Below are 13,016 nucleotides of genomic sequence, written 5' to 3'. Positions count from 1 at the left end.
ATATGTCATAATGCCAGATAATCGGTTATTGTGATGTTGTTTGGCGCCAGGATGTCAGGGACTAGTCCTCTGTTATTTCAAAGTAGTGCTCCGGGGTTCTTTAGGTTTACCTAAGAGGGCAGATTGGAAGGTAGCTTAACTTGCATTCAGAAGATCATATCTCTTACCCTGCAGAATACCTCAGTACTGCATTGGCGCATCAGTGTAGATCTTTTGTGTTCAAGTTGATCTTGCATTCTTCTGCATCAGAACTGCCAGTTCTACCAACTGAACTATAGTGGGCATTTTAGTGGCATGAAATTTCACTACACCTCTTCCATTTTAAGTTTAAAGCAACAGCATATGATTCTGTATAAATGTCTAATTTTCTATATTTGGACAGGGCTGAGTAAGGAAATGAAGAATTAGGGCAAATCTTATCCTCTCCCTGACCCTCCTCCCTCTCAGCTTTGTTCACTGACATGAACGAATCTGCTGCAGTCTGGGAAGTGCACTGGCTTAATATTTTAAGTATGAATGAAGAGCAGGGTGTACGTACAGAGTTCTGTCTCAAAGGTGAGCTCCTATTGTAGTTGTGCTACTGTGGGAAGGTATCAAGAAGTGTCTTTTCACAAAATTTGGAATAACGTCCTTTCCAAACCACTTTCAGCAGTTATTTTCAGTCACTGCAGAAATATGGGATTCGCTTGGCTCTGATTGGTGCCAAGAAATCAAAACAAATTGGCGACAGTGAAATACCTACCAAAAAATACAATTATTTTTGCAAATAACGGCTTTATTTTAAAGATAAAAAAGCTTTCCACAGGGAAATGCAATAGTTTATTCCATTTTATTGTATTACTGTTTTTCTATATCTCATCCAGTAGGCTTTCTTTTCTTGTAACCTGCAACTAAAATCTAAGAACCAGATATCTGGGAAAGGATGTCTGACAGCAATATGAACTGAAACATATGGCTAAGGATCTGTTTCTCAAGATCTCATTATGAATGCTTGGCTGAGCTCTAAGATTTACTAACAGATCTGTTCAGCAGAGACTTGTGTACACAGGTTGTGGGGGAGCAATTGTTTTGATTGATCAAAATCTTTCAGGTTAAAGTTCAGTTCCTTTTTTAAAAAATGTTTGCATATTTATCCGGACACGGTTAAGTGGTATGAAATGAATGTAATTCACACTATGAATATCAGTGTGTGATTCACCCTTCTATATATATTGGCTGATCAGCAATTTCTTTTGCAAAAAAGATCTTTGAATGGATATTGTTTTCTTATAGTAGGAACTGTTTTCTTATAGTTCCTACTGTATGCCTGCACGTATGTCCTGACATGCTCATGGTGTCTGAATGAAAACAAGAACCCTTCTGATAAGTCGTGACCCTTATCTTCCAGTAGCCCGACTTTGACTAGTTATGATGAATTTAGTGCTGTTGACTCAGACACTGCAAAGAGTAAAGCCATCAAGGCAAGATAATGTGTATTTTGTTGTCTGATGACCTGTAAGTGAAGGGGTGAGAATCACTTTCAGTTCATCAAAATGGCTGACTTTGGATGAGGCACATGTGCAGTCATTTACACTCGGAAGGATGGGGAAGCATGTAATCTAGCTTACCCTCAGGCTTGCTCTACTTGTTTGTCTCTGACAAGAGGAAGGGAAATGATGCTGGCTGTGTGAAGAGAGGCTGAGTGACCTCCTTTATTCAGCAGGGCACAGCAAACTGTTGAATGTTGCAAATAATTCCATCGGGGGTCCGGAATGGGCAAAATGCATATAAGTTGAAAGCCCTAGTCAAATGCGTAGCTACTAGCTGTGGTGTCCTCACCCGACTGAGAGGTTCAAATTGGGATTACAACAGTTCCCTGAAGAACATGTCCATCTCCACTACTAAAGTTGAACCAATGTTATTCATGCTATTGCCAATGCTCATAAGCTTTTCACAGGTCTACTCAATATCACAATGTATTCTAGGAAGAAAGAAGATCAATATTTATTGACTTACATTTACTACGTGCTCTCAATTTTACACGGGTTTTTCCCTGGAGACTCTCTAAACTGATTCCATTTTTCTTTGTTTGTGAGCTGTGTCACATTTTGTGGAGGGCTTTTCACCGCAAGGCCTAGTGAGGTTTCTCATCATCTCTTCGCAAATTCACTTAATTAATGAACAATGCTGTTGCTAATGGCATCCCTCATAAACGATTCAATCCCCATTTTACGCAAACCATCCCAAAACACTCATCATGCATTGGATATCCACTAAATAACAAGCATCCCTTGCACCTGCGCCAACTTTGAATTTTGAATAACTTTGACCTTTAAATGAGAAAACCCATCAGGTCTCAAGAGAGAAACCCTCCATGACACTCAGAATCGACACTAAGCCAAATTTTGGGAAGATTCAATCCTTTGTTCCTGTGATCTAGACTCCTCCCTGGCGAAACAAAGGCTCACTGTCCAACCTATCAATTCCCTTCAGAATGAAGCTATGAAGAAAGGCTGGATAAGTTTGAATTGTTTGCTTTAGAGTACACTATGTTGATGGATGACCTGAGATGGGGCATAAGATGATTAGGGCCATGAACCAGGTGCATAGAAAGTAGCTGTTCCCCTTAGTCAAAGGGTTAAAAAGAGGAGGCTTATTTTTGGAGTGAGGTTTAGAAGGGATTTGAGGAAAATGTATTCACACAAACCGGTGGGAGTCTGGAATGTACTGCTTGGGAGGGATTTGAGGGAGGCAACCTCACAACCTTGAAAAAAATACTTGGATTAACACGTGAAGTGTCATAACATTCAAGGATATCAGCATAGCGCGGGAAAGTGCAACTAGTGCAGATAGTAGAATATTTTGGTGGTACAGACTTGATAGACCAAAGGGTCTCTTCTATACTGTAAAATTCTATGAATCTCATGTGTTGAATGAGATCACCTCTCACTCTTCTAAACACCACAGAAGACAAACCCAGTTCAATCAGTCCCTCAGAATAGGGTAACTAACCTCATATCTGGAATAATACGGCCAATACAATGCATGCTCATAGATATCGGATTCAAAGTGTGTCTCACCAAAGCCTGTGCATTTGGAATTGTAGTGTTTGTTCTTGTACTCTAATCATGTTTGCAATAAAAGACAATATACTATTTGCCTTCCGAAGTTCTCTGCTGTACTTGCTACCTTTTGTTTTCCAAGAACAGTGCTCCTGAACACCAATATTTTTAAGTTTACTGCTGTAAAGAGAAACACGTTGCCTACATTTTCACCTTACACTCATCAGGGAAAATGCAAGAATGGTCACAACAATTTACTCTGACCTTAAAAAGTCCTCCAGGCTATAGACTGCTGAGGCAGAAGATGAAGTGTTGTTTCTCCAATCTGCGGCCTTACTCGTTATGGCAATGGAGGTGGCCGAGGATGGTTATGTCGGAATAGGAAGGGAAATTAAAATGGGTGGTGACTGGGAGGACTCAACATTGAGTTCTCCAATTTCAAATAACCTTCCTTCCCATCCCCTGACTCCCTTTTCAGCCCCTCCCCATCCCTTCCAGCTACTAACCGGATTCATTCCCCATATCGACCAACCAGGTTGTACCTTCAACCTGTGTTCACCTATTCACTACCTCCACTCAGCCCATCTCCCCACCCAAAACCCTCCCCTCCTCCAAATGTATTTGCAGTTCCCTTTACCCTCATCCCCAGCCCTGAAGAAGGATTATACCTGAAACGTTGACTTCTCCAACTCCTGATGCTGGCTGGCTTGCTGTGATCTTCTTGCTTCCTGCTTGTCTACCTTGAATCCCAGCATCTGCAGATTTTTTTTGTCTCTGACTAATTGAGCCCAGGCCTTCCACATAGCAAAAATGAAACTATCTGCATCATAAATTTTCATCAAAAAGTTCTGAATATCAGTGAGACATCAAGAAATTTGTATTATTTTTGTTTAACTCACATGATAAATGCATGTATTGAATGAGGAAAGGTTGCTTACAACTGTCCAGCTGAACACAGAAATGAAGAAAGCAACATGGACTGATAACAGCAAGGATATTGGAAGCTCTAACCTTCCACTTTCTCTCAATACTTCTCTCAATCTGACAAAATAAAACTGGTGAAAAAAGCACCAAATAAGGCAAGTACTATTGCTGCTGGAGATCTGAAACAGAAAAAAAAAACAAGGTGCTGGAGAAGCACAGCGACTCTGGTTATATCAGTGGAGAGAGTAAAAGAGTTAAAAGTTCTGAAGAAGAGTTGTATTGGAATGGAAAAATTAACTCTGCTTCTCTCTCCAGGGATGTTGCAAAACCTGTTACATTTCTCAAGTACTTGCTATTTTCTCAAGTACCACTCATGAAGAAATCAAGGTTATCTTAAACCTTTGCCGCTCCTGAACAAACTGGACAACAGCTAAACTGTTGAGAATCAGGTTTTACTCTCACAACTCAAGGACTCTAAAACCTAAACTGCAGCAGCCTGTACCTTCTGTCTGTACCCTCCTCCCTTCTTCTTTCAAAGCTTATTTCTTGTACTGTATCTATGTGTTTAATGTTGTATTTTCTTATTTTTCCCTTAGTTTAATCAATAATAGAACTCTATTCTCTATTCAGTAAAACCTTGGAGTTGACTCACCCTCATTTTTGATGTAGTTAATTAAGTTTCACTGAAGTGTAATAATAACGTGCTCAAAAATAAGTAAAATACTTGTTATGACTAGCCAAGAGGGATTAAAAAAATAAAGGAACCAAACACCCCATTTACCCAGTATGAATAATATATAGGCACTCCAAGATTTTTTCTTCTAATTAATTTGTTTAAATGTGTTACATCACACCTCTGAAGACATTGGGACTTGAACCCAGGCATTCAAGTTCAGAGTAGGGACACTACCACCACACCACAAGAACCCCATATGGGAGCCCAAATGAATGCCCAGTTAATATGCATCAGGTTAATACCATTATACACTTGATTGCCCTGCACCCTTCACTTGAGTTGATCATTTTGCCTTGTTCTGAAGCTATTGACAGTGCCCTCTCAGTTTTTCACATACAATTATACAAGTCCCGGGGGACTTACCTGCAGAGGTGAGCATGATCTCGGAGTTTGTTAAGGTCCGAGAGAAGATCGACACATCCATTGAAGAGACCCCGGTCCAGGTGGGAGTCGATCTTGGTCATGCTGCAGAGGCATGACCGAGAGATCAATAAACTCGGGCAGTGTGGTGGAGGTACAGAGCAAAATGCCGCAGCCTCCGAGACCGCTGCTGAATCCTCTGTGGGACAGGTCCGGGCTCTGGAGCACCGGATCTGGGCCTTAGAAGAACATATCGATGACCTTGAAAATCGAGGTCGTCGGAAGAATATTCGGTTGCTGGGCCATCCGAAATGGGAGGAAGGCCAGCTTGTTGATTTTTTGGAGCAATGGCTCCCAATGGAGTCGGAGCTGGGCCGGGTGCGGGTTGAGCGGGCCCACCGGATTGCTGTGCGCAGGCCTGGGTTTGACCAGCATGTCTGCCGGTCCTGGTTCGATTTCAGCACTACAGGGAAAAACAAATGTTGCTGGAGGCCTCCAGAGTTTTGGGGAAGGATCCCCATGCCATGGTATACAAGGGTTCCAAAATAATGTTGTTCCAGGACTTCTCTCTGGTCATGGTTCACAAAAGGAAGGTGTTCAACAAGGTAAAGAAGCATCTGAGGGATTTAAATATTCAATATTTCATGCGATACTCAGCAACGCTGCGCTTGAGTCATGGCGGATCTGTGTATAACTTCGGATCGCTGGAAAAAGTAAAAGAAAATAGACTGTGGGACTTGAACTATATGGCTAATGACTTTATTTTACCCCCCTTCTGTTTTTTCTCCTCCTCTTTCCCTCTTTCTCTTTTCCATCCTTCCTCAGGGGAAGGGGGTGTGTGGTGGTTTGTTCTTCCTTCTTTCTTTTGACTCTTACTTATAATTCACTCGGTTTATTCGACTATTGGGGGATGTTTCTGAGTTGTCATTTTGTTCCTTAATATTTGCGGGGCTTATAATTTCATATATTTTATCTTACATTGCTGTTTTGTTACCTTTTGCCTAGGTAATAGTATGGAGGGGGTGAGTTGGTTGTCCACTTATAACTCCTGTATTATAGGATATTGGCATTTGTTTATTCTACTTTGTAATGTCTGGGCCGAGGGCATGGCTCCAGCTGGGAGGTTTTATGGTGGGATTACTCGAAGGTAGGAGTGCCTCCTGTGGACAAAGGGGAAAGACTCCTTTTAATTATGTCTTATGTTATTTTTTTTAGGAGTAGTTCTTAGCTGTTTTGATTTAGTTGTATTAAAGGGTGTTTTTTATATGTGAATTGTTTATGGTTTCTACTCAATGTCTTTTGAGTGGGGCACCAACGACATAGGTAGGAAGAGGGGTGGGGAGGTCATTCAGGAGCTCAGGGAGTTAGGCTGGAAGCCAGAAGCTAGGACAGACAGAGTCATCATCTCTGGGTTGTTGCCGGTGCCACGTGACAGTGAGGCAAGGAATAGGGAGAGAGTGGAGTTGAACATGTGGCTGCAAGGATGGTGTAGGAGGGAGGGCTTTAGGTATTTGGACAATTGGACTGCATTCTGGGGAAGGTGGGACTTGTACAAGCAGGATGGGTTGCACCTGAACCAGAAGGGCACCAATATCCTGGGAGGTAGGTTTGCTAGCACTCTTCAGGGGGGGCTTAAACTAATTTGGCAGGGGGATGGGATCCGGACTTGTAGTCCAGCAAGTAGGTTAGCTGTTTTTCAGGATGTCCAAGAATGTAGGGAGGCTGTGGAGAAGGTAGCACTGACAGGGAATACTTGCAGACACAGAGATGGGTTGAAGTGTGTATACTTCAATGCAAGGAGTATCAGAAATAAGGTGGGTGAACTTAAGGCGTGGATCGGTACTTGGGACTACGATGTTGTGGCCATCACGGAAACGTGGATAGAAGAGGGACAGGAATGGTTGTTGGAGGTTCCAGGTTACAGATGTTTCAGTAAGATTAGGGAGGGTGGTAAAAAAGGAGGGGAGTGGCATTGCTAATAAGAAATGGTATAACGGCTGCAGAAAGGCAGTTCGAGGGGAATCTGCCTTTGGAGGTGATATGGGCTGAAGTCAAAAATAGGAAAGGAGCAGTCACCTTGTTGGGTGTTTACTATAGACCCCCCAATAGCAGCAGAGATGTGGAGAAACAGACTGGGAAACAGATTTTGGAAAGGTGCAGAAGCCACAGGGTAGTAGTCATGGGCGATTTCAACTTCCCAAACATTGATTGGAAGCTCTTTAGATCAAGTAGATTGGATGGCGCAATGTTTGTGCAGTGTGTCCAGGAAGCTTTTCTAACTCAGTATGTAGATTGTTCGACCAGAGGGGAGGCCATATTGGATTTGGTACTTGGTAACGAACTGGGACAAGTGATGGGCTCGTTAGTGGGTGAGTATTTTGGTGATGGTGACCACAATTCTGTGACTTTCACCTTGGTTATGGAGAGAGATAGGTGCGTGCAACAGGGTAGGTTTTACAATTGGGGGAAGGGAAATACGATGCTGCAAGACAGGTTCTGAGGAGCATAAGTTGGGAGCATAGGCTGTCAGGGAAGGATGTCGTTGAAATGTGGAACTTTTTCAAGGAACAGATATGACGTGTCCTTGATATGTATGTACCTGTCAGGCAGGAAAGAGATGGTCGTGTGAGGGAACCTTGGTTGACGAGGGAGGTTGAATGTCTTGTAAAGAGGAAGAAGGAGGCTTACATAAGGTTGAGGAAACAAGGTTCAGACAGAGCGTTGGAGGGATACAGGATAGCCAGGAGGGAGCTGAAGAAAGGGATTAGGAGAGCTAAGAGAGGGCATGAAAAATCTTTGGCGGGTAGGATCAAGGATAACCCCAAGGCCTTTTATGCGTATGTGAGAAACATGAGAATGACGAAAACGAGGGTAGGTTCGATCAAGGACAGTAGTGGGAGACTGTGTATTGAGTCGGAAGAGATAGGAGAGAGGTCTTGAATGAGTACTTTTCTTCAGTATTTACAAATGAGAGGGACCGTATTGTTGAAGAGGAGAGTATGATACAGACTGGTAAGCTAGAGGAGATACCTTTTAGGAAGGAAGATGTGTTGGGCATTTTGAAAAATTTGAGGATAGACATGTCCCCCGGGCCTGACAGGATATATCCTAGGATTATATGGGAAGCAAGGGAGGAAATTGCAGAGCCGTTGGCAATGATCTTTTCGTCTTCACTGTCAACGGGGGTGGTACTAGGGGACTGGAGAGTGGCGAATGTTGTGCCCCTGTTCAAAAAAGGGAATAGGGATAACCTCGGGAATTACAGGCCAGTTAGTCTTACTTCGGTGGTAGGCAAAGTAATGGAAAGGGTACTGAGGGATAGGATTTATGAGTATCTGGAAAGACACTGCTTGATTTGGGACAGCCAGCACAGATTTGTGAGGGGTAGGTCTTGCCTTACAAGTCTCATTGAATTCTTTGATGAGGTGACCAAGCATGTGGATGAGGGTAGAGCAGTGGATGTAGTATACATGGATTTTAGTAAGGCATTTGGTAAGGTTCCCCATGGTAGGCTTATGCGGAAAGTCAGGTGGCATGGGATAGAGGGAAATTTGGCCAGTTGGATAGAGAACTGGCTAACCGGTCGAAGTCAGAGAGTGGTGGTGGATGGTAAATATTCAGCCTGGAGCCCAGTTACAAGTGGAGTTCCGCAGGGATCAGTTCTGGGTCCTCTGCTGTTTGTAATATTTATTAATGACTTGGAAGAGGGAGTCGAAGGGTAGGTCAGTAAATTTGCAGACGATACGAAGATTAGTGGAGTTGTGGATAGTGAGGAGGGCTGTTGTTGGCTGCAAAGGGACTTAGATATGATGCAGAACTGGGCTGAGGAGTGACAGATTGTGAGGTTGTCCATTTTGGAAGGACAAATAAGAATGCGGAATACAGGGTTAACGGTAGGGTTCTTAGTAAGGTGGAGAAACACAGGGATCTTGGGTCTATGTTCATAGCTCTTTGAAAGTTGCCACTCAGATGGATAGAGCTTGTAAGAAGGCCTATGGTGTATTAGCGTTCATTAGCAGAGGGATTGAATTCAAGATTCGTGAGGTGATGTTGCAGCTGTACAGGACCTTGGTAAGGCCACATTTGGAGTACTGTGCAGTTCTGGTCGCCTCATTTTAGGAAAGATGTGGAAGCTTTGGAGAGGGTGCAGAGGAGATTTACCAGGATGTTGCCTGGAATGGAGAATAGGTCATACGAGGATAGGTTGAGAGTGCTAGGCCTTTTCTCATTGGAATGGCGAAGGATGAGGGGTGACTTGATAGAGGTTTATAAAATGATCAGGGGAATAGATAGAGTGGACAGTCAGAGACTTTTTCCCCGGGTAGAACAGAGTGTTACAAGGGGACATAAATTTAAGGTGAAGGGTGGAAGGTATGGGGGGATGTCAGGGGTAGGTTCTTTACCCAGAGAGTGGTGGGGGCATGGAATGCGCTGTCTGTGGGAGTGGCAGAGTCAGAATCATTGGTGACCTTTAAGCGGCAATTGGATAGGTACATGGATAGGTGCTTAAGTTAGGATAAATGTTCGGCACAACATCGTGGGCTGAAGGGCCTGTTCTGTGCTGTACTGTTCTATGTTCTATGTTCTTCCTCCTGGGGGGTCTCAGACTTGCTTGAACGATCATGACCAGTCATTCGTTTAAATGGTGCACCTGGAATGTCAAGGGGAGCCACTCACCAATTAAAAGGAAAAAGATATTATCAAGTCTTTAAAAAGAAATGGTTGATGTAGCCCTTCTAGAGGACACACATCTACTTGATAAGGAGCATTCGAAGCTGCAACAGGGTGGATTTGGCCAGGTGTTCCTTTAATCTTTTAGTTCAAAAAGTAGGGGAGTGGCCATTCTTATTCAGAAGCATCTTTGCTTCCAAATGCTAAGTCAGATAAAAGATGCGTCTGGACGGTATATATTACTTAAAGCCCTAATATATGGAGAGGAATACGGGATTTTGAATGTTTACTACCCCCCGGCACATCCTTTTAAATTTGTAAGAGAATTTGTAAGTTGATAGCTCTCAGGGTGCATCACACAATTATAGGGGGAGGTTTTAATTGTATTATCGACCCTGAGGTGGACAGGATACCTAGGAGCTCCACGGATATGTCTCTGAGATCTAGGCAGTTGGCTGATCTGAATAGGGAGTTGGGGCTGGTAGATGTGGGGAGGTGTCTTCACCCTGAGGGTAGATATTTTACTTTTTATTCTAATCCACACAAGTGCCATATGTTTTTTTGTCCCTTCAACCTTTCTGAATTTGATATTGTTTTGTAAAATAGGTAATATAACTATTTCCGACCATGCCACAGTATATGTGGAGGTTAAGACTAGCGATGACGGGATGGGTTCCTGACACTGGCATATGGACTCTTTCCTATTGAAGGATCGTAAGTTCATAGAACATTTCTCGCAGGAATTCAAAACTTTCTGGGATATCAATTCAGGCATGGCCAGTAACCCATCGGTGATGTGGGAGACCTACTAAGGCATACGCGTGCAGCAAGGTTATCTTATATTCTGCGACCCGGAAAAGACAAAAGGGAGAACAACAGCAGCTGCTTGAGGCTCGCCTGAAGGCAGCTGAGACAGCGCATGTTGATAGGCCCTCCATTGCTAAACTACAGCAGATTACAGCCCTCAGGGATCTTGATCAGATGGGGAAGTGGGCTGATGATTGCCAAATGTAATTCAATACAGATAAGTGTGAGGTATTGCACTTTGGAAAGTCAAACCAAGGTAGGACTTATAGAGTAAATGGTAAGGTCCTGAGGAGTGCTGTGGAACAGAGGAACCTAGGAGTACAAGTACATAGTTCTTTGAAAGTGGCATCACAAGTAGACATGGCGGCGAAGAAGGCATTTAGCATGCTGGCCTTCATCGGTTGGGGCACCCAGTATAGGAGTTGAGAATATATGTTACAGTTGTAAGTTATTGGTAAGGCCGCACTTGATGTACTGTGTACAGTTTTGGTCACCCTATTATAGGAAAGGCATAGTTAAACTGGAAAGAGTGCAAAGAAAATTTACAAGGATTTTGTCAGGACCAGTAGGCCTAAATCAGAGGGAAAGGTTGGCCAGGAAAGGACTTTATTCCTTGGAATGTAGGGGAATAAAGGGTGACCTTCACGGGGTGTAGAAAATCATGAGGGGGATAGATACGATGAATGCATGTAGTCTTTTTCCCAGGAATGGGGAATTGAACACTAGAGGGCATAGGTATAAGTGATAGGGGAGAGATTTAAGAAGGACCTGAGGGACAACGTCTTCATGCAGAGTGATGCGTATATGGAATGGGCCGCCAGAGAAAGTGGTTGAGGCAGGTACAATAGCAACATTTAAAAAACATTTGGATAGGTGCATGGATGGGAAGGGTTTAGAGGGATATAGACCAAATGCGGGCAATTGGAACTAACTGAGTGGGCACCATGGTCAGCATGGACCAGTTTGGGCCAAAGGTCCTGTTTCCGTGTTGTATTGCCCTATGACTCTATGACCTGTGGAAACCCAATAGTTACAAGTTGTCAACCTGAAAAAGAACTCCTCATCCCCATTTGTTGTTTCATGCTCATAAACCAATTCTCTATCCACACCAATAGACTACCTCCAACACCCTGGGCTCTTATCGAATGACTCAACCTTTTGTAAGGTACCTAGTCAAATGCTTTGGGAAGTCCAAATGCAACACCTCTACTGATTCCCCTCTCCACTCTGGTCGAAAATTCCTCAAAAAAACTCTAATAAATTAGTCAGACACCATTTCCCTTTCACAGTGTCATGCCGATTCTGCTTGATAAGATTATGATTTTCCAAAGGTACTGCTATTACTTCCTTAGTAAATGATTCCAATATTTTGCCAGCAATGGATGTTATGTTAATGGGCCTGTAGTTAGCCAGGGATCAGTGCACAGACCGCAACTATTGCAATAATATATTCTAATGATTTGGAGGAAGGAAACAAATTTTCTGCAGCCAAATTTGCAGGTGACACAAAGATGGGTGCAAGTTGTGAGCAGGATACACACAGTCTACAGAGAGATATTGATTAAATGGGTAAAATTTTGGCAAATAGATGTAATGTGGGGAAATGTGAAGTTCTTTGAGAGAAAGTGAGGGCTGCAGATGCTGGAGATCAGAGCTGAAAATGTGTTGCTGGAAATGCGCAGCAGGTCAGGCAGCATCCAAGGAACAGGAGAATCGACGTTTCGGGCATAAGCCCTTCTTCAGGAATGAGGAAACTGTGTCCAGCAGGCTAAGATAAAGGGAAGGGAGGAGGGACTTGGGGGAGGGGCTTTGGAAATGCGATAGGTGGAGGGAGGTCAAGATGAGGGTGATAGGCCGGAGTGGGGTGGGGGCGGAGAGGTCAGGAAGATGATTGCAGGTTAGGAAAGCGGTGAAGTTGTTCATTTTACCTCTGAAAGAAACATTTGTTCTTAATTGCGTTGCATTTCTCGGATTGTTAAGTGAATAGTTACACCTTAGTTGATAGCTTGATAAGAAGAGGTAACATTGTTTGTCCAACTTTTCTGTACCTAAGAGGAGATGTTATTTGTTCAAATAATGAAATGCTAGTTCCTGGGACCTAGGGAGTATGAAATAGGCTTTTGTTTTCACAGGCGAAAGTGAGGACTGCAGATGCTGGAGATCAGAGCTGAAAATGTGTTGCTGGAAAAGCGCAGCAGGTCAAGCAGCATCCAAGGAACAGGAGAATCGACGTTTCGGGCATAAGCCCCCACAACATGATTCAATTTACAAAGGTGGGGATGATACATATTGATCTTCATTTAAAGACAATGGAAAAAGTTAAATAAAACATTTTGAAAAAGAAACACGCAGTCATTGGAATTTAGGATAAATGTGGGAAATGCAACACCTTCTGTGCTGTAGTTTCACCATGATCTTAATTTTTCTGAGATACAGTTTAACTTGAGGAACAGGAAAGAAAAGGAATTACCTGTGCT

At 43.1% G+C, this 13,016-nt stretch overlaps 1 protein-coding gene across 1 annotated transcript in view; it reads right to left on the bottom strand.

Annotated features, from left to right (window-relative positions):
- The window catches only part of LOC122552886 (coiled-coil domain-containing protein 85A), a 765,857-nt gene that overhangs the window by 145,009 nt on the left and 607,832 nt on the right, over window positions 1-13,016 (bottom strand). The gene's annotated exons all lie outside the window — the stretch shown is intronic.

The sequence above is a fragment of the Chiloscyllium plagiosum genome, unplaced genomic scaffold (genome assembly GCF_037043375.1).
Source record: "Chiloscyllium plagiosum isolate Xiang-an unplaced genomic scaffold, Cpla_swu_hap1 HiC_scaffold_10, whole genome shotgun sequence".
Lineage (NCBI taxonomy): Eukaryota > Metazoa > Chordata > Chondrichthyes > Orectolobiformes > Hemiscylliidae > Chiloscyllium > Chiloscyllium plagiosum.
Note: the sequence above shows the minus strand (reverse complement) of the source record. Positions and strands in the feature narration are given on the sequence as shown.